Genomic DNA, 23,976 nt, shown 5'->3' with positions numbered 1-23,976 from the left:
TGTGATTTTGAACATTTTTATGTTAATTTTCAGATTTTAAAAATATTCTAAAATTTGAATAAAAAAATTAAATTAAACCATCAATTTTAGTTTTACCTATCAAATAGGTAAATATAATTTAGCATGGAATTAAATTCAAAGTAAACCTAGGCTAATGAACTCGATCAAGCTAGCGACATCGATCATTCTGTTCTCTTTCCAACAATGTTCATTGGACTTTGTCTAGACGACTTCGTAGTTAATAACACATTCATGCCTATATTTCAGTCTTAATAACCTTGCAGTCCTGAGAAGCAACTAGGCTTTTATTCTGGTTGGATTGTTTTGTTTGTTGTAGAGGAACACTTTTGAATAGATTTGAAAATTAGCCCATCTTTTTTATTCGATCGAATTATTATTTATCAAAGTCAATTGGTCCGAGATTTTAACGTAACTTGAGATAGTGGATTAATAGAGATTAATGTGCCCAGAGATGCACATGCTGCCAGATTTATATGAATCTGAATTTCGCGTAGGAGATTGGTGAAGAAATGTACATACTACCAGAGTTTTATGAAGGTAAATCTCTGAGTTTACGCGATTGTTCTTGCTGATTTATACGGTAAAGATTTAGTTGCAGCAAAGATGCTTTTTAGAATGGGACTCTCCAGTTACTGTAAATTTTAAAAGGACTAGAAGTCTATACTTCGCACACTTTACCCATTGATTAATCTCAATCAACATCAGTTACCTTTGACATTACATTCTCGAATTGTTTTTTTGGAAAAGTCAATATAAGTTGTTTTTGACTTTACATTATCAAGTTGTTTTCGGTTACCTTTGACATTACATTCTCGAGTTGTTTTTTTTTGGAAAAGTCAATATAAGTTGTTTTTGACTTTATATTATCAAGTTGTTTTTTATAGCAAATTTTTTTTGAAGTTTTTATGATAGAGTTTTTTTTATTTAATTTTTCTAAAATTTGGCAGGAATTTATTGAATCGCAATCTCAAGTTTGATGGGTAACCTCTGCATAATCAAAATGTTCCACATACTCAAAATGTTCTTGTTTTCCAGGGTGCTGAATCCATATATACATATATATTGTCAAAAAACTAATTGACAATAAACTAATTTAAATAGCATAAATCAAAATTGTCTGAATCCATATATACATATATATTGTCAAAAAACTAATTTAAATAACATAAATAAAAAATGTTCCACATACTCAAAATGCCCATAAACTAATTTAAATAGTATAAATAAAAAATGTCTGGATCCATATATACATATATATTGTCAAAAAACTAATTTAAATAACATAAATGTTTCACATACTATGCCCATAAGCTCCTGTTTTCCAGGGTTCTGAATCAATATATAAATATATATTGTCAAAAAACTAATTTAAATAATATTGTGAAAAAACTAATTTAAATAACATAAATCAAACTAGTTTAAATAACAAAAATCAATATTTCATTCCAAATTTTTCCATCAAATCCAATTTTTTTTTCCATTTTTCCATAAATCCAATTTTTTTTCCATGAAATCCAACGATCGAAAATTCCAAACTTTTTTCCATCAAATCCAAAGATCGAAAATTCCAAACATCGAAAATTCAAAAAAATCAGGCTAAAAACAACTCACAGTTGAATGTAAAGGTAAATATACACGATAAGAAAAATATAATCCATGGGCTGATTTGAAACCGAAAATAACTTAAAAATTTTAACACGCAATCAGGTTAGTACCGAAAGCATCTCATTATTAAAACCTGTTGCCGGATTGTATTTATTATTATTTCCAAGCAAACAGTAACACTAATATTGGAGGCCTGTTTTATCTACCCAGAGCTGAGATTTGGCAAATAACTAGCGGGTTCGGTGTTATAGCCAGATCTGGCAGGCAGATAAATTGCCTACGTGGAATCTGTCTATTTATTGGCCCTTGGAACAGCATGCAATGCAGCCTCTCTCATCCAAATAACAGCATCTCTTGCATCCCGTCACATAGTGGTCACTCCTTGGGGGCAGCACCGGCCCTGCACATAATATACATATCAAACCAATTTTAGAATCATTAGAAAACCCAACGTAGATCTTCTGCAAGATATGGCTTTCTTGAAAAACATGAAAAGAGATGAGTGATAAAATCTGTCGGATTTTACCTGATGGTGTCTCCATTGTCTGGGCTGCATGATCATCCTCTGTAGCTGTGACAGGAGATAGCAGAAACAAGACAAAAACACAAATGACCGAAACTAATACGATCTTGGAAGCCATTATTCACAAACTTCTGAATCAGATAGATGATGGAGATAAGAAGAGGAGCTGAGAGTATATATAGAGGAATGGCCACAGTGAGTACAGACCTGTGAAGTATTAAATATATTATTGTGGACTCCAGCTCAGGATTTGGATACAGGAGGCAATCAGATAGGAGTCAAAGATGGCTGGCAAGATGACAGACAACTGGACAAGATCGAATTGCTTAAGTTGAATCTGGACTGTTGCCTTTTTCATATATTCATCAGCATACCTAATTTGGATAGGGTCATTTGTCTTTAGCTGGGGCCAGGGCCAGCACTGAGCACCTCGTAGGGTGCATTGTCGGTTGCAGCCAAATTCACGAATATAAAATTTAAGTCAACAAAATCGAGCCACGTGACTTATTAAATTTTAATCTACAGTAAGGAAACCACGTGGAAACAATAATACATCATATTCATCCTCTTACTTTATATGTCAAAGACTCCCAGCGTACGGATATCGATTTATTGCAAGGTGCGTTTTAGTATTTTATGTGTTTAGGTATTTCTGTTGTGCGTGCTGAAATATTTAGTAATTTTTTATTATTTAAAATTTTATATAAAATACATAAATAGAATTCAACATTTTAAAAAAAATTGTAACTTTTAAATTATATAGAATAAAGTTTATTTATATTTAAATAGAATTATTGTTAAAAAAAATAATTTATAACTAATTTTGTAATAGTTTACTTTCATATTTACATCTACATATAGGGAATTCAAATAGAAAATTTAATTTAGCATTGCTTTGTTATTTTTATTTATGTATTTTTATTTACCTATTTTAATGGATATGTGTTTGGACTATCACAAATTTCCAATTTTAATTTGTTGACTAGGTTTGCTTTAATGAGATTTCTTTTTAACCTTACACATAACAAAGCATTAATCTTTGTGTTCTTGATTTGTATTTCTATGTAGAATAGTGTTTAGTCATTTCTTTCTCTTGTTGCTAAAAGCTATTCAGATTCACCTCATTCTCCACTTATGTACAGACAATATTATCATCCATATCAAAGTTGCTTTCAACCTCATTACTTGAATCAATGGCAATGAGATTCCTCTCATTTGCATTTTTCTTTATGTTATTCGAGTTAAGTTTGGGATGTAACTTCCAACGCTTATCCTTTGTAACTTTCAACACATCATCAATTCTAGTTCATGCAAATTACAATTCACTAAGAAACAAAGGTTTTGGTTTTCTAGAAAAATTATATTGCTCAAAAAATATGTTTGTGTCATGTAATTGTAAAAAACAAGAATCCCAAAAGGAGTGCTAAAATTCATTGTCAATCTCCATGTGGAGGTCTATTAACAATGTTGTTTCACTGAATTAACCAATTCTTTAGTTTCCTTTTGAGTATCTGGTGAGATACTCTATTAAAAAAGCATGTTTGCACCCATGTCTTGAGGGTGTGGAGAGGCACGCTTGGAAGGTTGAACATGCTCCTTACTTCTCAGAGTAGCATGCTAGTTGTTAAACTAAGGTGCTTCTAGGTTGACAACTAAGAACCAAATCTAACGTCACAAAACTCCAATAAAAGCTTTCGTGAAATACAACATAACCCCATAGAATCCCTGCCACTCGAATGCATGTGTAGGGTGTAGTAAATCCAAAGGCTACCATGAACAAGCAACCAACCACAAAAGAAACCAAAGCAAACTAGACCTAGTGGAGTTCAAAGCAACAAAACAAGAAACTAAATGCCGCCTTTGGCTAGTAGTGGCCAGCAAAATAAAGAGACATAATACCTAAACGAAAAGAAAAAATAGCCAAAAAAAAAGATATAGGGGTGTTAGGACCAAAAAATTAAGTTGCGATGATAATTACCTAAGGCAATCCCAAATAAAGTCAACCTTCTCATTTATCTTCGTCATTTCCTCAAATGCATCTCATTGCATTATCAAATGTGATTACTAACCAATACTAACATCATCATAATGGGAGATTATTGGTCCTCTTGTACTAGTATAATCTAATTCCCTTATTCCTCATTAAACTTTGAATCCTCGTGTCACTCAATGTCAGGAATAAAAAAGTCTTGTCACTGAACACCCACAAACACATAAAACATGCCGGTTGATACCAAAACATTTACTCACATCCCCTATGTTAGGCAATAAATTAATTAAATTACTTTTTTTAAAGTGATTCAACTCTTTTTTGCATTATTTTTTAATATTCTTTATCGAATTAAATGATATAAATTACCAAAAAAAACCTAGTTGAATATTATTTATTAGAAATAAATTAATAATTGTAAAATTAATTATTATTCACAGAAGGGAATGATTAGAAAGGTATTAAGGTCTGTCCAACCATTGATTGACAACATCACTTTCAAGGAATGGAAGAGTCTCGATGGGCAGCGACCCAGGAAGACAGTGTGGTGAAAGAATAACCAGAGTTGAGCGAGGGCGACGCAGGCCTGGAATTTCAAATTCTTTTTGCCTGTCAAATTAAAATTTGACGACGTTTTTGTATTTTTTTTACCCTTCATTTTACGTTTTAACTAAATATGTGAGTGTCACAGAAAACTCTATTTTAACAATTTTTGTAAATTTATTCCACAACACATAAAAATTCAAAAAAGGGAAGAAATCTATGAATATAAACCACGTTGCAAATTCTTTGAAGAATGAATATTTTTCATGGTTCATTGCGTTTTTGTGATACTGAAATTCTTCTAAATACATTTTCAAATCTCTGATATGTATACTTCTGTATGGATCTGTACTGGATTTTTTCGTTGTGGAATTTTTTTCATAACAATTGTATTTAAATACGTCTTCGTAATCAAATCTCGCCACTATAATTTCAATGAAAAAAGACAACCAATATGTCACTAACAACCTAAAAAATTACAAGTCACAAAAATGTGCAGAACCATGAACATTAGACCTGTATAATTCAACGTCAATCACAAGTAGACTTGTAATTCAAGGCCTACCACAATTACAGAAGAAAAGCTCTGGCCAAGGCATGTCTGACTACTCGATGGGGTTGTTGTCTATTGGTAAGTGAGGGAGGCTCCGATACAAAGAGCCCACAATAAATACCCCACCCAATTCGGATAGTCCCCTCTGACAGATGGTGACTAGCCACATACTGCCTCGGAAATAAGATATACGGGGAAAGAACCGGAATAGTTAGCCGGAAATTATAGAGCAAGCAGGCCGAGTGCAGCTGCCCAGAAATGGAGAAAATTACTAGAGTATCCAGTGCAGACAGATCATACTTGTTAAATACTACACACCATCACAACAGCAAAGGCAAAAACAGCCCTTGTAGGTCCACCAAAAGTCCCCCCGACGAAATCTAAACTGTGAGCACTGTTGTGTGATATAGAAAGGATTAATTAATTATCAACAGGGCAAATTCCCTCCAGACACCAAACCATAACAACCTTCAAGTGAGGAAGAAAAACAATGGCAGAGAAAGTACTCAATATCCGAATGCATGTGAGCGTCGTTGAGTGGTCCAGAAATGGATAGTAAAAATACGGCATAAAATATAGATGCATATAACAGTAAGCACCAGAATATGGACAAGCTCAGACCATAAAAACCACTCACAGAATTTAAGGAACATTCCCAAAACAAGTATTAAAAACAGTATAGTTGTTAAACAATCGGCAAAATAATTGCTTCCTAGACAAATACGAAACAACCTTCAAGGGACCTGTGACATTCAAACATACCACTACCGATAATAAAAAAAAGCCAGTGAGTAATTGACATACCTGCAGATAGTGACCGGTAGCAGATTCTGGGTCACGTCCAAACAGTAACTATATCGAAACAGCTCATCTAAAACCGTAACAACACAGTAAGGAGCATCCACAAACCAGTATAGTATAGTATAGTGTGGGGAAGTTCAAAAACAAACACAAAAATACCATCTGCGGGAAGACATATACCGGTATGGGCCGCGGCCCGCAAGTTGCAACCCAAACGCAAACCAAGCGATGAAATTAATGAAGAATTCATAGCTTTTTCGAATTTGAGAACACTGTAGATAAGATTAACTCTGACGACACAATGAAATTAAAGGAATTTGTCACAACGTACCCTTGATTTGACAAGAAATGCAGAATTTTACAGTAATGAAACCTGAGGCACTTAATTTCAGTAAACGAGGCACTTAATTTCAGTAAACGTGGCCGAATCGAGGATAAAGGCCGAAAAGAAAAGACAATTGATTTGGAGAACGCATCGTATACTCCAGGCTGGTATGGAACTAGCAAAGATAAGTAGATGTTCAAAGGGTGGCTTGAATGAACGCCTCGTGGGCCAACGTGTCTGAGTCTTTAATATCCATAAATTATAATACCCGATACAAAGAGCCCACAATAAATACCCCACCCAATTCGGATAGTCCCCTCTGACAGATGGTGACTACGGAGTATAATATATCACACTAGGAATTAAGCCATATGACTCAACCTAGTACTTACTGACAGTAGTCACAGACTTCAAGAGATAGGCTCAGAGTCCCATTACAGATATTATAGATTTTTACGTTTTCTCTATGAAATTAGATGTCAAAACGACGGGTTGGAAAGGTATACCACACGTCTAACCTGACGTGGAAGATTTTCTCCCTGCCGTCAAATACTTTTTGAAATCAAAAATACGTCCTGTGGGACATCAAATTCCAGGCCTGGGGCGACGTCATGCATAAGGATCGATCGAATCAAACTTTAAATGAATATAACCTTCATTTTGGTAGTTAATGTTGAAGGAGTTTGAATGCAAAGCGTAGCTTGCAAGCAGGCTTGGAAATTGACGTCATGTAGGATGTATTTCAAGTTCTAGTTTTCACACTGTCAGGTTTGACGTCTAAGACATATTTGGGAGCCGACCGTTTGACTTTTAATTTAAAATCTTAATCGTAAAAAATTATTGTAGATGAAGGTACAAATCTTTGAAATTATCTATTATACGTGAGGCTGAGGTTACAAAATCCAATGATAATATGCACATCGGTATCAGGTGATAGGCCTACAAAGTTTAACAAACAACATTAAATGCATCGTGGATTTCTTAATTTATTCTGTGAGTTGTTTTTAGTGTGATTTTTTTTTAAGCTTTCTTGCTGGGTTTTTTTGGTCTAATTTCTTTGAAATGCTGCAAGAATTTATTGAAATCACAAGTATGATGGGTAACCCCTGCACGATTAAGTGCCCTAAGGATTTTTCAGGGTACTGAATCCATATATACAATAAAAAACTATTTTAAGTAACACAAATCAAAATTTCACCTCAATTTTTTCAACCGAGTTCCAACACTAAAAAATCCAAAAAATCACATTAAAAACAACTCCATTTACTATGTACCTATCTGAATTTGTGTATCTATAAAGCTGCCTGAATCATAATGCACCATCCATGAGCCAACTGCATAGTACCTACAGGCTACATGCCTATAGCTACGATGCTACCATTCCTTCAAGTTCTGGGAGTTGCCAGTTAAGGGTACATTATGGGAGTAAGCATCCACCGTACTAATATTGATGACCAAATTTAATGGCCGAGTTATTAGCATTGGCATTGATTCTTTTGGAAAACAACCTTCAAATTTACCACTTTCACTTTTGGCATCTAACCATATGTGGTCAGTTGCAACTGTTCAACTTTGATGAATTATGTGTTTTGTGGTGCTACATTTGCCTCTGCCATTCTTCCTTACTAATTGGGAAAAGAAATAACATCACTGCATATATCACTTTCATCTTTTAGTTTACCCTATTGCACCATCGAATCTGCGGTGGTCTGAATATGGCATGTTTGCTTGATCAGAGCTTATTCACCTATGTCACTAATCTATTGTAAAACCTTAACATACTTACAAGTTACGAACTTGATATAATAAATATTAATATCGTATACATCCCCGGGAAAGTTTGAAGCAAATTTAGATATAATTTCTTCCAACCAGTCCGGGAGCATTTCAAACTCAAATTGGTAACCTGACACGACCTCAAATTCAAGGGAAAAATAGTGTTTTTTATTCTCTGTATTCGACTATATTTTGTTAATACTTCTGGGTTATAATCTAATAATAATTTATAATAACTTATTTTCTCTGAGTTTAGAAAAATTATCTCAGAAATTTATGGACTTGTGTTCTTCCATAGCCGATTGAAGTTATGGGATTGGAATTGCGAGCAAGCGTAGATACCTAACAGGCAACTTCTACTGGCTTTGCAAAGAAGAACAAAATTTCCATGTTTCTTACCAACTGAATTGATATATAACTTTCTCAAGGCCGAACAAATTATTAGTCCAGTCTGTCACTAATTGAATTAATCATGTTGGGAAGCATTATGTGATGTGCTCAGGTGTTTTTGAAAACTCTAGCATTACTAACACTATTGTAATAAGAATTGCAGTGATTACACACTTGCATTTCCAAAATTCTTTATACCCTAATAAAAATCCTCATTATAAATTATCCTTCTAGGAATCTTAGGTACAGCCTCACTGTTGTTTCTCAAGGGTAGTGTTTACTCACAGCTACTCAAATTACTACCGACCATCATGTTTTGTTGGAAATAATACTGAGGGGGGGGGGGGGGGTGAATCAGTGTTATCAAATCAATATAACTTTTTCATTTCCATATTCAGATTCATAAACCGTGAATAACCATAGTACTTATGATTCAATTAATCCATTAAATGATGATCTTTAGTTAGTGCAACAGAACCTCATTAACCATATGAGTAGTAAACAGGTTCAGTAAAATAGAATAGATCATCACACACAAGAAGCACACGTGAACACCATGATATAAGGTGGAAACCCAATGTGGGTGAAAACCACCTGCTACAAGTCTTCTCAATCTTTCTTTTAATAAGAAACTTCTTTTACAATGGTTCTGTACTGGTGCAGTCTTATACTAGTACGCATGCTTCTACCTACAGAAGGCTACAACCTTCACTTGTTCTCCAGACTCCCCTGGAAGGGAGCTACAAACCCCTTAGCTGATCCATTTACTAGTATGCACGCTGCTACCTGCAAAAATGCTCCAACCTTTGCTTGTTTTCCAACTGCTACTGGAAGGGAGCTACCACCCCCTTTGCTCTTGTACTGGCTGAGATACTAGTACGTAGGCGCCGGCCTACAATCTTCTCTTCTTCGGGTACCACGTTTCATACATTTTCAGATTGGATACTCATGGAACACATCATCATAATCTGAAAGGCCACGTTTCATCCAATTTTCATACTGGACCCATCAATATCATTGAAGCACAAAATCAATCAATCTTCTGAATCACCCAATCACTAGATCATTACATATACAAGGATAATATGTGTGTTAGCAACCAGATCTAGTCCATCAGATCACATAAAGATGAACCTGATTCATCACTATGGAAGTTAAACATAATCATTCAATCAATCACTTCAAAGTGCTGTTATCAGAACATAATACCAGTAACCAGACATCACTTCAAAACCCAGAACACTGCAAAAACATATTTCAATAATAGGTACGCAACTTCACCAATAGAAAGTTGCGGGTATCCGCGCCTGTTCTTTCTTCGGATCTGTGGGTATCCACACCTGCACACACTGCTGATCTGCGGGTATCCGCAACTGCTGAGTCTTCTGATCTACGGGTATCTGCACCAGCTCCTGCGGCTCGCTTGCGCACCTCCGCACCTGCTCCTGTCTCTGACCTGCGCACCTCCGCACCTGCTCGTGCGGCTCACCTGTGCACCTCCGCATTGTGCCTGTCTCTGGCCTATCCACCTCCGCACTTGCTCGTGAGGCTCACATGTATACCTCCGCACTGCGCCTGTCTCTGGCCTGCGCACCTCCGCACCTACGTGTGTCACGCCTGCGGACCTTTGGGTATAAAAATTTTATCAGTTTTCAATTATAACCCAGACTTCCAGATTTACAGATTTGATCGTGCGCCCAAGAGATCTCGACCCATCAGTAGATTTGCCTATAATACTCAGGTTTCTCCTTGATTCATATTTAGCTATCACTCACCAACTGATCACCTGAAATTCAAATCTTTATTTTCTTTTGATATTCAACTCATGAGTGCTCAGCCAAATGATCTCCTTTCCTTTTTATAGATAATCCCTTACTCAAACCATGGAGCAAAACCATAGAAAGCCAATACAAGGGACCCAAAACTTGGGTTCAATACTTTAGGATGCAAAACCACAGACCAAAACCATAAGATCAACAGTGTCAGACTAAATACCATGGATCAACCATAAAATTTCCCACACGTGCGCTTTTCTCGCATGAAAATGTGTGCACTTTAGGTCCGCACCTTTTGTTCAGAACGCCTGCGAACATGTCCGCACCTTGGGAACGACGCACCTGTGGACCTAGCCGAAGACCGTATCTTTGTGTACAGGAACCTGTGGATCTCTCATTTTCTTCATTATTTCTAATCTGATCATCAACTCTTTGCTACTGACCTGCTGCACTATTATCTTTCATTTGTGTGGGTTTCCATCAAGGACAACACTTGTACCATAATGCCAACAATCTCCCCCTTTAGATTTGACAGCAAAACTAATTTGTCATACTGAGAACTGTCTTCTGATTCCTTTGAGATGTCCTGCATCTCACATCTGATATCACTTCTGTAGAGTTATGTATATGAGAGTTGTTCTTCTACAAGTGGGGTGCCATCAAGTATAACACATGCATCATAATGCCAACAATATCCCCCTTTGGACTTGATGGCAACAATACCAACTCACTCTCCCCCTTTGACATCAAGGGCAAAGGGCAGACCAAGATATTCTCTTTCCTTGATAACCATTCCGCTATCCATAATCCCCCGAGTATCTACTGAAATCTCTAAATGAACTCCCACTTTAAATATGCCAAGGTGTACCAATCTAACCATGCTCCCTATGAGTGCATACTAAAGTGTGCTGTTCATGCTTCCCCTGACTGTAAGCAAGGTCTGCAAAAAGATGTTCTACAAGAAGAACATGACTCTATACATCATAAATGACCTTTCTATCATCAAAGACTCATACATACATCCATCTCCCATCAAAATGGGGATATACCAAACTTGACTCATCCGCCCAACCAAGTGGAATATATCAATGTTTACACATGATAACATAATAGTATAACGGCAGCCATCCCAGGCATAGTGGGGAAACCAACATAGGCCGTTACATGACCTTGATAATAAATGAAATACATGACTGACTGAAATATTTCATCATCCTTCCTATGCATAGCGGGGAGTACAATTATAACCAGAAGAGATCTCATCAGATGACTACACTAGATAGAGACACACTATTACATCATGAGTCTTGATACGACCTTTACATTGAATGATAGAGACCAAACATCTAAATAAGACCATGATAGTCATCAGCAACTATCATACATAGTGTATGATTTTCTCTATAAGCATCTGTCAACAGCATCCAGACCAACAACCTGTATATGTCCATTAGTGTAGATGACATCATCCTGTGACTAGATATGTCAGCATCAACTTCATCCAGAATCATCCATATTATATGTGAGAAATACCATAGCCATCTCATCAACATCAAGATCTGCATGATCCAAGTATCATCACTTGGGAACATCTACATTAATCAACATATGTAAGTATCAAACCATCATTATATCATCATGACTCCAACAATGCAACCTTAAGTAATCATCCATGTATCCAGCACTATGTATCTTGAGCTTAAGATCATGATTTCTTGATATCATCAACAACAACAATCCTCTTCAACATGAGCGCTAAAAACTATAGGAATCATGCATCATAATTGTATTATATGATCTTTATGCATATGACGACAACAACATATGAGTGACTCATCATCAAGCAATGAAGATGTGTATTCAAGCTTTGTACTTCTCCTTATCCTTATGAAGATCACCATGTAAACACCATATATGTATCATCAGAGAATCAACCATAAATCTGATCAACTATGTAACCCCAAGAATCATATGACAACAATATATAAGCATCATCACCAAGGACCATAATGCCAACAATGCATTATTAAAAGCATAAACTCCCCCTGAACTTGTGCCATTTGTTTATTGTCAGATCTTGAACATTCATATATCAGCAAGAATTATCAAGGCATCAACAAGTTAAGATCAAATCATTCAAGTGTCAAGACATTCCCACACAACATTAACATATTGCAATCATTATGAAACAGAGCAAATAATGGACTGAATCATATCAGACCCCTTTTCTTGAGTCTATCCCACTGCTTTTCTTCAAACTAACATATACGTGGCTGAGCAGAAACCAACTCGCATATATACGCGACTTCCCTTTAACAAACTTGCATATGAGATTTAGGACACTGAAGTTTTACACTTTCAGCTCCCCCTGAGTCTGTTATGTTTGTATGTTGTGTTGTGCCACATCTCTCTAACTGTACTTCCTTCTTCTTCCATATCTTCAAGTGTGATGATGTTTTCTCCTTTTGGTGTGATGTTCGTACTTTGCTCCTGCATTCCTTTGATATATGTCCAAGCTTGTTACATGCATAACATCTTACATGTTTCATATTCCTCTTGTAACAATCAACAGCTTTGTGACCAAACATATTGCAAGAAAAGCAATATCCCTTAAAGTACCTGGAACATGATGATCTTTCTGTGTGATGGTCTTGAACCATTCTTCTTCTGCATCTGGCTGCAACAGGTCCAAGATTATGACATACATAACATTCAACATTATTATTTGGAGGAGTAACAGATTTTCTTTGAAGAATTTCTTTCCTTGGCTGTTGATGAGGTTGACCTTTCATCTCCTTGCTGAGCATTTCAGATTTTACATTAGAGTTCCTTGTCTTACTTTGTGAACTAGATTCTCCTTCAACAGATTCATGAAAACCAAGACCCGTTTTGATAGTAGGAAACCTTTGACTACTAAGAATATCATCCAAGATCTTAGTACTATCTTGAAATCGTAAGAGCTTATCCTTTTCTTCTAAGTTATCTTTTAGAATATTTACCTCAGTCTGGTGTTGCTCTTCCTTTTCACGATAGTGCTTCTCCATGTTTTCTTCAGCTTTCCTTCCTTCTTCCAACTGATGTCTTAGATTGAGAACTTCATTTTCTTGTTTTTCATGAGCTTGGAGAAGTTTGTTATTCTGCTTCTTTGATTCTTCAAGATCTTCCTTCAGCGAGAGGATCGTAGCTTCAAGACTTTCATAGTAACTAGATGTATATCTGAGTTTCTTGATTGTTGTGCTCTTCTCATTGACTTCATCTCTTACTGATGTTACTTCATCCTGCAACTTTTGATATTTGTCCTTAAATAACTTCCTACCCTTGTTTCCTTCCTCTAGATGAGCTTTTAGTTTGGTAGCTTCTTCTTTGAAGGCACATTCCCTTTTGTTCAATAGACCTTGTTGATCTCTAATTTTTTCTGTAAGCCTTTTAAATTCTGCCTCTATTTGATATCTTTCTTGCTCACCCATAAGAGCAAATTCAGTTGTTTCGCTATCACTTTCATCTTTTCCAAATGGATAGATACTTGTATCACCAGAGGATAACAAATTCATACCTGATAGATCATTTGCTTGTTCATCTTCATCATGACGTGATTCTGAATCTGAAGTGCTTCTTCCACATATTCCCCAATCGATACTCCCACTGTCATAGTTCTTCTGATATGTCTTCTTCTTCTTAGGTGCTTTCTTCTTAAGCTTCTTTCCCATTGTTCTACGGATCTCTTTCAAGCGATCAAGCTTCTACCAAAGGACCTGCTCTGAAACCAATTGTTGGAAATAATACTAAGAGGGGGGGCGGTGAACCAGTATTATCAAATCAATATAACTTTTTCATTTCCATATTCAGATTCATAAACCGTGAATAACCAGAGTACTTGTGATTCAATTAATCCATTAAATGATGATCTTTAGTTAGTGCAGCAGAACTTCATTAACCATATGAGAAGTAAACAGGTGCAGTAAAATAGAACAGATCATCAGACACAAGAAGCACACATGAACACCATGATGTAAGGTGGAAACCCAATGTGGGTGAAAACTGCCTGCTGCAAGACTTCTCAATCTTTCTTTTAATAAGACACTTCTTTTACAATGGTTCTGTACTGGTGCAGTCTTATACCAGTACGCAAGCTTCTACCTACAGAAGGCTACAACCTTCACTTGTTCTCCAGACTCCCCTGAAAGGGAGCTACAACCCCCTTAGCCTATCCATTTACTAGTACACAGGCTGCTATCTGCAGAAATGCTCCAACCTTTACTCATTTTCCAACTGCTACTAGAAGGGAGCTACCACCCCCTTTGCTTTTGTACTGGCTGAGATACTAGTATGTAGGCATCGACCTACAATATTCTCTTCTTCAGTACCACGTTTCATACATTTTCATACTGGATACTCATGGAACACATCATCATAATCTGAAAGGACACGTTTCATCCAATTTTCATATTGGACCTATCAATATCATTGAAGCACAAAATCAATCAATCTTCTGAATCACCCAACCACCAGATCATTACATATACAAGGATAATATGTGTGTTAGCAACCAGATCTAGTCCATCAGATCACATAAAGATGAATCTGATCCATCACTACTGAAGTTAAACATAATCATTCAATCAATCACTTCAGGGTGCTGTTATCAGAACATAATACCAGTAACCAGACATCACTTCAAAACCCAGAACACTTCAAAAACATATTTCAATAACAGGTACGCAACTTCACCAAAAGAAAGTTGCGGGTATCCGCGCCTGTTCTTTCTTCTGATCTGCGGGTATCCGCACCTGCACACGCTGCTGATCTGCGGGTATCCGCAACAGCTCCTGCAGCTAGCCTGCGCACCTCCGCACCTGCTCCTGTCTCTGACCTGCGCACCTGCGCACCTGCTCCTACGGCTCACTTGCGCACCTTCACAATGCGCCTGTCTCTGACCTGCACACCTCCGCACTTGCTTGTGAGGCCCACCTGCGTACCTCCACACTACCCCTGTCTCTGGCTTGTGCACCTCCGCACCTGCGAATCTTCGGGTATAAACAATTTATCAGTTTTCAATTATAACCCAGACTTCCAGATTTATAGATTTGATCGTGCGCACAAGAGATCTCAACCCATCAGTGGATTTGTCTATAATACTCAGGCTTCTCCTTGATTCAGATCTAGCTATCACTCACCAACTGATCACCTGAAATTCAAATCTTTATTTTCTTTTGATATTCAACTCATGAGTGCTCAGCCAAATGATCTCCTTTCCTTTTTATAGATAAGCCTTTACTCAAACCATGGACCAAAACCATAGAAAGCCAATACAAGGAACCCAAAACTTGGGTTCAATACTTTAAGATGCAAAACCACGGACTAGAACCATAGGATCAACAGTGTCGGACTAAATACCATGGACCAACCATAAAATTTCCCACATGTGCGCTTTTCTCGCATGAAAGTGCGTGCACTTTAGGTCCGCACCTTTTGTTCGGAACACCTGCGAACATGTCCGCACCTTGTGAACGGCGCACCTGCGGACCCAGCCGAGGACCGCATCTTTGTGTACAGGAACCTGCGGATCTCTCATTTTCTTCATTCTTTGTAATTTGATCATCAACTCTTTGCTACTGACCTGTTGCACTATTATCTGTCATCTGTGTGAGTTGCCATCAAGGACAACACTTGTACCATAATGCCAACAATCTCCCCCTTTGGACTTGATGGCAAAGCTAATTTGTCATACTGAGAACTGTCTTCTGATTCCTTTGAGTTGTCCTGCATCTCACATCTGATATCACTTCTGTAGAGTTATGTATATGAGAGTTGTTCTTCTACAAGTGGGTTGCCATCAAGTACAACACATGCATCATAATGCCAACATGTTTGACAATTGTAGTATACTTTGAAATTTTGTTGTAGATATTTAGATAACATATCATTGACAAGTCGTAGTTTTCACGGTGCAAAGTAGATATTTAGATAACATATCATTGACAAGTCGTAGTTTTCACGGTGCAAAAGAAGGTTTCTGGAAAGAAATGGGCACTTCACAAATGAGAGTTAATTTTTTTTTTTTAACTTGAGATTTTAGATTTTGCTCATAGTAATCAGGTATTTTTTAACTATTTTTTTTTTATAAGTAATTTTCTCTTAGTAATTAACAAGATAGTTTTTGTATTTTTTAATCAGTAAAATAATGGAGTAGAAAAGTTTTTTAATTCAATTATATTTAAAATTATTTTAACAATTTTTAAAAATATTAAATTTTAAATAAAAAAATTTAAACGTTATTGCAAATTCAAATCACTCCATATTTGATACCGTCGAATTCATTTCCCATTAAAAACAAGTAACATTGGATTTACTTTTGCATTACTATTGTGATCGTGATATTAGAACTCCAAGCCGCGATTGAATAATGTAGTACATGTTACCCTTTAAATTTAGTAGCTGATTTTTAGGAGGCATTTTGAGTATTGAGTACATTACTAAAGATGTTTCATTGGTGGTCGAGTGCAATATGTATTGGTAGTCGAGAATGTTAGTGTTAATTACTCACATGTTTTCGGAACAAGAACATGTATTTGTGATTGACATTTTTTCCTTTTAAAGCTGCCATGTTGCCATGTGGCCATGTGGCTACCAATACTTGTATATAATTTTATGTAATTTTAAATCACAACATTGATCCGAAAGTTTTGAACCCTGAATAAATTTAATAACTATATGATCCTGAAAAGTGCAAGTTAACTGAAGGTTTTTTAAGCCAATAGTGTATAAAACTCTAACCAAACCCTTCTATGTTAGTTTTTTGCAATTTCAATATCAATGCTAGCATGATCCAAATATTAATGTTACTGTAAAAATAAAATTTCGATAAATTTTTTTTTAGAGCATTCTAAAAGTCTCGTGTCATTTCTTTTCTAAAACTTTTCGGAAAGTTCTCATCTCAGTACTAAAATGTGGACCATTCTAACAGCAATCCTCCTTATTAATAAATTTTTACTTGAAAAAATTCTAAAATTTTAAAAATAACGGTAAGTAATCAAGTCTTTTAAAAAATAAATAAATAGTTAAATTCTTTCCGACTTCTAAATTCCTTTACCTTGCTTTTGTCTGGTTCTTTAGCCAAACTTTTTTAGAAGAATGAAATGAAAATGGCCCATGATTAGAATTTCCCCCTTTTATATGAAAATCACTTCAATCTGGGTCTGTAAAGACATTAGAAAGATCTTTGTATGTTGGTGGTCGTTTATGGGTTTGAATTGACATCAGAAGGATCTTTGTATGTTGGAGGTCGTTTATGATTTAACTCTTGTCTTGATCAGTGAGAAAACAAGAAAACCCTAAATTAGTGTTCAACAACATTTACATTATCAAATTGTCAACTTAAAAAAAATAACCAAAACAATTTAAAAATAAATTTACCAGAACAATTTGTGATTGTTCGATGAAATTGTTCGATCTCTTGCTTGAATGGTGAAGATTTATAGTCAAATGGTCAACTAAAAATCCAACGCTGTCTAGATTTATTTTCAAAATCCAACGCTGTCTAGATCTATTTTCAAGTGTTCTGATACTTGAAGATTGTCCAGATTGGAGATCATCTGCTGATATTTCAGCCATTTGTTTGGTCAGAGATCGATACATCTGTGTCAAGAATATAAATTTGCAATTTTAGGCACAATATTGTTAATTCGGTTGAAGGATTGTTGTTTTAAGCAGGAATACAAGTCAGTAACTCTGCTAGTTTTAGTAAACCGTCATAATTCCACTAGATCTTTTGCATCATACACTGTAAGATAACTAGTCTTCTACTCACATTGTGAGGCTTCGATGAACATGCTCTGTTCAGGCTGCAGGATGTTGTACGCTGCTCACTAGCATCCCTACAAATTACAAATTGCCGATTATAAACCTAACATAGAATTATGGCTCGATTATTGCATAGAGGAGATGAACGCTAGAGGATCCAATGCGGCTCGTTTAGTTGATTGGTATGAAAGGTGGTTTACTGTTATTGGATGGAAATTTGAGTAAATAATGTGTAGGGACCAGACATCGACATTTAATGTGAAGGGATTAAGCAGAATTAACCAGAGACATGAAGTATATGAGTTAGGCACAAGATATGGAATTTTTGTTGCTTTATGTAAAATTCCAAGCATACCACAGCATGGCATATTCAAGCAGGAATGGCAGCGGAGACGATACTAAGGAGCAGCTCGCAAAAATAATGTCTGACCTATCGGCTCTTGTAGCCAAGCTTTGTGACAAAATGGCTTTGGAAGCCCACTCGCACTTCGCCCTGATAACTTGTCAAATAGATGAATTATATGAGGACGTAGAGCACCTTCACTTATCCATGGACAACTTGGCTACAAACATGGACAATTGGAGTTTCAAAGTGGACAACATAGAGGTGCTGTGGTTTTTGGGATCAAATAATTTAATTTAAACAAAAAAATTTAATAATTTCAAATCAAATTATATAAAAAATATATTAAAATTTTGAAAATGGTTAATAAATATGTATAAGCTTAAATTACTATGAGTATCAAAGTAATTATCTTATAGTACCTTTCACACTATCAAAATAAATAAATAAATTATAAAATTAACTAAATTATAATCTTATTATTATTAAAATTATAAAAATGAATAATTAGTGACTTCGTAGAAACCTTTAGTAAAACTATTTCATAAATCCCACACTAGTCAACATGTCTCCTAAAACTTGAAACCATGCACTACTTGGGACAAAAATCATAAACCATACCACTTGAACTAAGTTCCTTTGACATACCTATTATAAAATTTGACTAGGGAAGCTATCTAAGTTAACCCAGATAGATCCAATATCATTGAAGTTAAATTCCACCTTCTTATAATCAAGTGCATATTTTTTATTCTACTTTTTTAGAGCAATAAATCCTTTTTATTTTAATCCTTATTGTTTATCTTATTTTTTCCACCATAACAATAGCTATAAAACATATATGTAATTATTAAAATAATTGAAATAAAATAATAATGAAAAAATTGATTAATTAAAAAAAATTAATATTAAACAATAATTTGAATACTTATATATAAAAAAAAAACAAAAAGACAATCTTCAATAAATCATCTCATCCATCTAGCTAATTTTTTATTAAGAAAAAAGAAAGTTGAATATCTTATTTAGAAATAAACATAGTTATTTTATTGTTTATCTTATTTTTTCCACCATAACAATGGCTATAAAACATATATGTAATTATTAAAATAATTGAAATAAAATAATAATGAAAAAATTGATTAATTATCAAAATTAATATTACACAATAATTTGAATACTTATATATAAAAAAACAAAAAGACAATCTTCAATAAATCATCTCACCCATCTAGCTAATTTTTTATTAAAAAAAAGAAAGTTGAATATCTTATTTAGAAATAAACATAGTTATTAACTTAATTAAGGTTATATTAAATTTCTTTCCGCTCAACAAAACTCACAAATTACAACACAGCAACGTAAAATGGAAATTTCTAAATCAATATTTCCACTGATTTGATCAGGGGTTCAAACCAAGCATAACATAGTTGAAAGTTAATAGAATAAAAAATAACAATCATGCATGTTAACGGAAGGCCTAAGGCTTTCTCCTTTGTCGACTTTCACTCTATCATGGCCTAGTCAAACGTTATGCCATTTCTATGTCAATAACTCCTGGCACACTTTATCCTGTTGTATGGCCCCAGTTGTAAGAATCGAACCTCCTGGCGGTGAGACAGTAGACGGCTACGACGAATAATTAAAATTCTCCTAATAAGATATTAGCAATCTAGTGGCTAGGTCAGTTACCATGAGTCTCAAAATGTTGTCTAGATTACAATGGGCAGCAGGTAAACAGTTTGGAAAGTGTGCTTTTATTGATTTATGGGGAATTTTTGGACGGGTCACCCATATTTGTAGTGTAGGAGGATACAAAAAATATGATAGCAAGTCTTATTACCAATTTCAATCGGCGTTTGGAGTTTTGGTGTTTAGAATCGATTTGCAGTATTACCACCAGTGTAGCCAAATGTACAATATAGCGAGATGTTCAATTTGGAAAATAATTCACATTGAAAATATTTTATGTTTTTTTTTTAATAGATTTTTAAATATTCCGAATATATTGTATATATGGGATAGATGAATTTTTTTTAAAATATGGGTTATACTATTTATGTCGTGGGTAGCGGTAAGTCAGTTCCGTTCTTCATTGTTCGGTTTACCGGTCCTGAGATGGCTACATGTGGTAGAAATAACTGCAGTTCCTGCGACTAAGTCGACATGTGGTGTCGGTAAGCTGCTTTAAAGCAACGCTCTTGTGATTGTAATTTAGGGAAATGGGAACCCTATATCATTAGGCATGCACTTATATATTGTGGTAGCAGCGGCTAGTGAGTCCATTTAAACCTTCATTTCAATGAGTGTATTGTTACATTAAAATCTTGATGGTTCTCTGGGTTACCTTTTCATATGTTAAATGTCTTTCTTGCCGTGTTGCTTGACTCTTTGCCCTCAATATTAAATGCATTGCAATGCTGGAGTGGAATGCTTGTGAAATCAGTGGGTTTGTGTAGATGAAATAGGTATGTTGTCGAGTTGTTATGGGCATTGGATTGAATTGATCAGGGGGGCTTGTTTGTTTTTTGCAAATGTATAGTATTTTTCCCTCGGTTTGGTATTTTGACAACTTGTATTGGCGTTTGATTTCATAATGGTTTTAGAGTCCCTTGTTGGGCTGGTCAAATTTAATGTGAAGTTAGGATATTTATCTCGGTGGTGCCAAAGTGGTGTTTTTACTATTCCAGCTTATGGGTTTAATATGAATTCTAAATTTGGCCCTAGCGCAGGAGTCAAAGAGCATTTTTATTTTAATTTTAAATTTTGGGAAAAAATGGAAAGCTAGTTACTACCACAACATTACAATATTATCTGAAATTGGAATAAAAAATGAGGAGCAGGAAAAAGTAACTAGATGCATGGATAAGACTACTTCTACATTATCTGAAACGGGAGTCAAAGATGACCAACGGCAGGGAAAAGGAACTAGATTGATGGATAAGACAAGACTGCAGTTAAAAGATAGTAAAAGTTAGATGTGATTTTGAACATTTTTATTTTTATTTTAATTTTCAGATTTGAAGAATATTCTAAAATTTGAGTGAAAAAGTTAGACTAACCCATCAATTTTAGTTTTACTTATCAAATTCTTAAATATTTATATTTAAGAAATTTAACATGAAATTAAATTCAAAGTAAACATAGGCTAATGAACTCTGTCAAGCTAACGAGATCGATCACTGTGTTCTCTTTTCAAGTTTTCAAACACTGTTCATTAGACTTTGTCTAGATGACTTCGTAGTTAATAACAGATTTATGCCTATCTTTCATTCTTAATAACCTTGAGTCCTGAGAAGCAAGTAGGCTTTCATTCTGATTGGATTGTTTCGTTTGTTGTGGAGGAACACTTTTGAATAGATTTGAAAATTAGTCCATCTTTTTATTCGACTTAATTATTATTTATCAAAGTTAATTTGATGTTTTTTTATATTTTTTTTGAAGGTTTTTTTTTCTGTGATCAGAAAAATTAAATAATTAAATAGGAATAAATAGGAATTTATTGAAATCACAAATTTGATGGGTAATCTTTGCACAATTTTAGTGCTTAAGTTTTTTTCTTGATTCTAAATTCATAAACCAGTTTAAATAACACAAATCCATATATATATATATATAAAACAAGTTTAAATAACACAAATCAAGATTTCACCTCAAATTTTTCCATCAGATTTCCATTTTTCTATTGGATTTAACCAGAAAAAAATCCAAAAAATCACACTAAAACAACTTCTTACATTACACATTTATATAAATGTAAATATATAACAATAAGGAAAATGTAATCCCGGGCTGATTTGAAACAGAAAATAACTTGAAAATTTTAACACGCAACCATCTGAGTACCGAAGGCACCTTATTATTAAAACCTGTTGCGGTATTGTATTTATTATTAGTTCCAAGCAAACAGTAACACTAATATTGGAGGCCTGTTTTATCTATCCAGAGCTGAGATTTGGCAAATAACTAGCGGGTTCGCTGTTATAACCAGATCTGGCAGGCAGATAAATTGCCTACATGAATCTGTCTATTTATTGGCCCTTGGAACAGCATGCAATGCAGCCTCTCTCATCCAAATAACAGCATCTCTTGCATCCCGTCACATAGTGGTCACTCCTAGGGGGCACCACCAGCCCTACACACAATATACATACCAAACCAATTTTAGAATGACTAGAAAACCCAACGCAGTTCTTGTGCAAGATATGGCTTTCCTGGAAAACAGGAAAAAAAAATAAAAAATTCTAGACTAGCGATAAAATCTGTGGGAATAATGAATTTAGGCTTATTTTACCTGATGGCGTCTCCATTGTCTGGGCTTCTTTCTTGCTTTCGACGGCATGATCATCCTCTGTAGCTGTGACAGGAGATAGCAGAAAGAAGGCAAAAACACAAATGCCCAAAACTAGCACGATCTTGGAAGCCATTATTCACAAATTTCTGAATTAGATAGATAGATAGATGAATCTGAATCAGATAGATGATGGAGATAAGAAGAGAAGAGGAGTTGAGAGTATATATAGGGGAAAGGCCAGAGTGAGTACAGAGGTATTAAATATAATACTGTGGACTCCAGCTCAGGATTTGAATACAGGAGGCAATCAAATAGGAGTCAAACATGGCTGGCAAGATGAGAGACAACTGGACAAGGGACCAGATAGAACTGCGTAAGTTGAATGTGGACTCTGGCCTTTTTCATATATTCATGAGCGTACCTAATTTGGATAAGGTCATTTTGTCTTTAGCCGAGGCCAGGGCCAGCACTAAGCACCTCGTAGGGTGCATTGTCGGTTGCAGCCAAATTCACGAATATAGAATTGAAGTCAACAAAGTCGAGCCAAATGACTTACATTACTTTTAAATGTAAAGTAAGGAAACCACGTGGAAAGAATGATACATCATATTCATCCTCTTACTTTATATGTAAAACGCTCCAAGAGTACGGATATCGATTTATTGCAATGTGCATTTTAGTTATTTCATGTTTTTAGGTATTTTTGTTTTGTGTGCTGATATAATTCGTATTTTTTTATTATTTATATATTTTATATTATTTAAAATTTTATATAAAATATATAAATAGAATTTAGCATAGGAAAAAAAATTAACATAATAAATTTTATTTTAGATTGGATGTTTTTGTGATTCATGATATAAATTAAGATTTTCTCGAGAGAAATTACATAATCATTTTCTAATTTTTATCTAGGTTCATTTTCATAACAGGAGCAAAATCAACACACCATTAATTTACACCAGAGATGCAATGATAAATTTCAAAAGTTGGAAAAAAATAAATGCAAAGATCTGTTAAGGGTTAAAAACAATTTATTCAATAAATATAACTAAGTATTTAAATATAATTATTGTTTAAAAAATAATCTTTTGTAACTAATATGGTAATAGTTTATTTTCATATTTACATGTATATAGGGACTTCCAATAGAAAATCTAATTGTATATTGTTTTCTTACTTTTATTTATGGGCCTTTATGTACTCATTTCAATGGATATGGGTTTGGATGATCACA

At 34.9% G+C, this 23,976-nt stretch overlaps 1 long non-coding RNA gene across 3 annotated transcripts; it reads right to left on the bottom strand.

Moving 5' to 3' along the window:
* Positions 1-1,618: 1,618 nt before the first annotated feature.
* LOC149226444 (uncharacterized) lies at positions 1,619-23,039 on the bottom strand. Of its 3 annotated transcripts, none has more exons than XR_016247731.1 (2): positions 22,740-23,039; positions 1,619-2,026 (listed from the first exon to the last, which is right to left on the bottom strand). It is a non-coding gene; the product is annotated as an uncharacterized LOC149226444 (long non-coding RNA). The 3 variants fall into 3 exon arrangements; XR_016247732.1 differs by lacking the exon at positions 22,740-23,039 and adding an exon at positions 2,153-2,340; XR_016247730.1 differs by lacking the exon at positions 1,619-2,026 and adding an exon at positions 22,256-22,580 and having other exon boundaries at positions 22,740-22,987.
* Positions 23,040-23,976: the final 937 nt, after the last annotated feature.

This window comes from Pinus tabuliformis, chromosome J, assembly GCF_031772625.1.
Source record: "Pinus tabuliformis cultivar Carrire ecotype Pingquan chromosome J, CPIR1, whole genome shotgun sequence".
In the NCBI taxonomy this organism is placed as follows: Eukaryota; Viridiplantae; Streptophyta; class Pinopsida; order Pinales; family Pinaceae; genus Pinus; species Pinus tabuliformis.
Note: the sequence above shows the minus strand (reverse complement) of the source record. Positions and strands in the feature narration are given on the sequence as shown.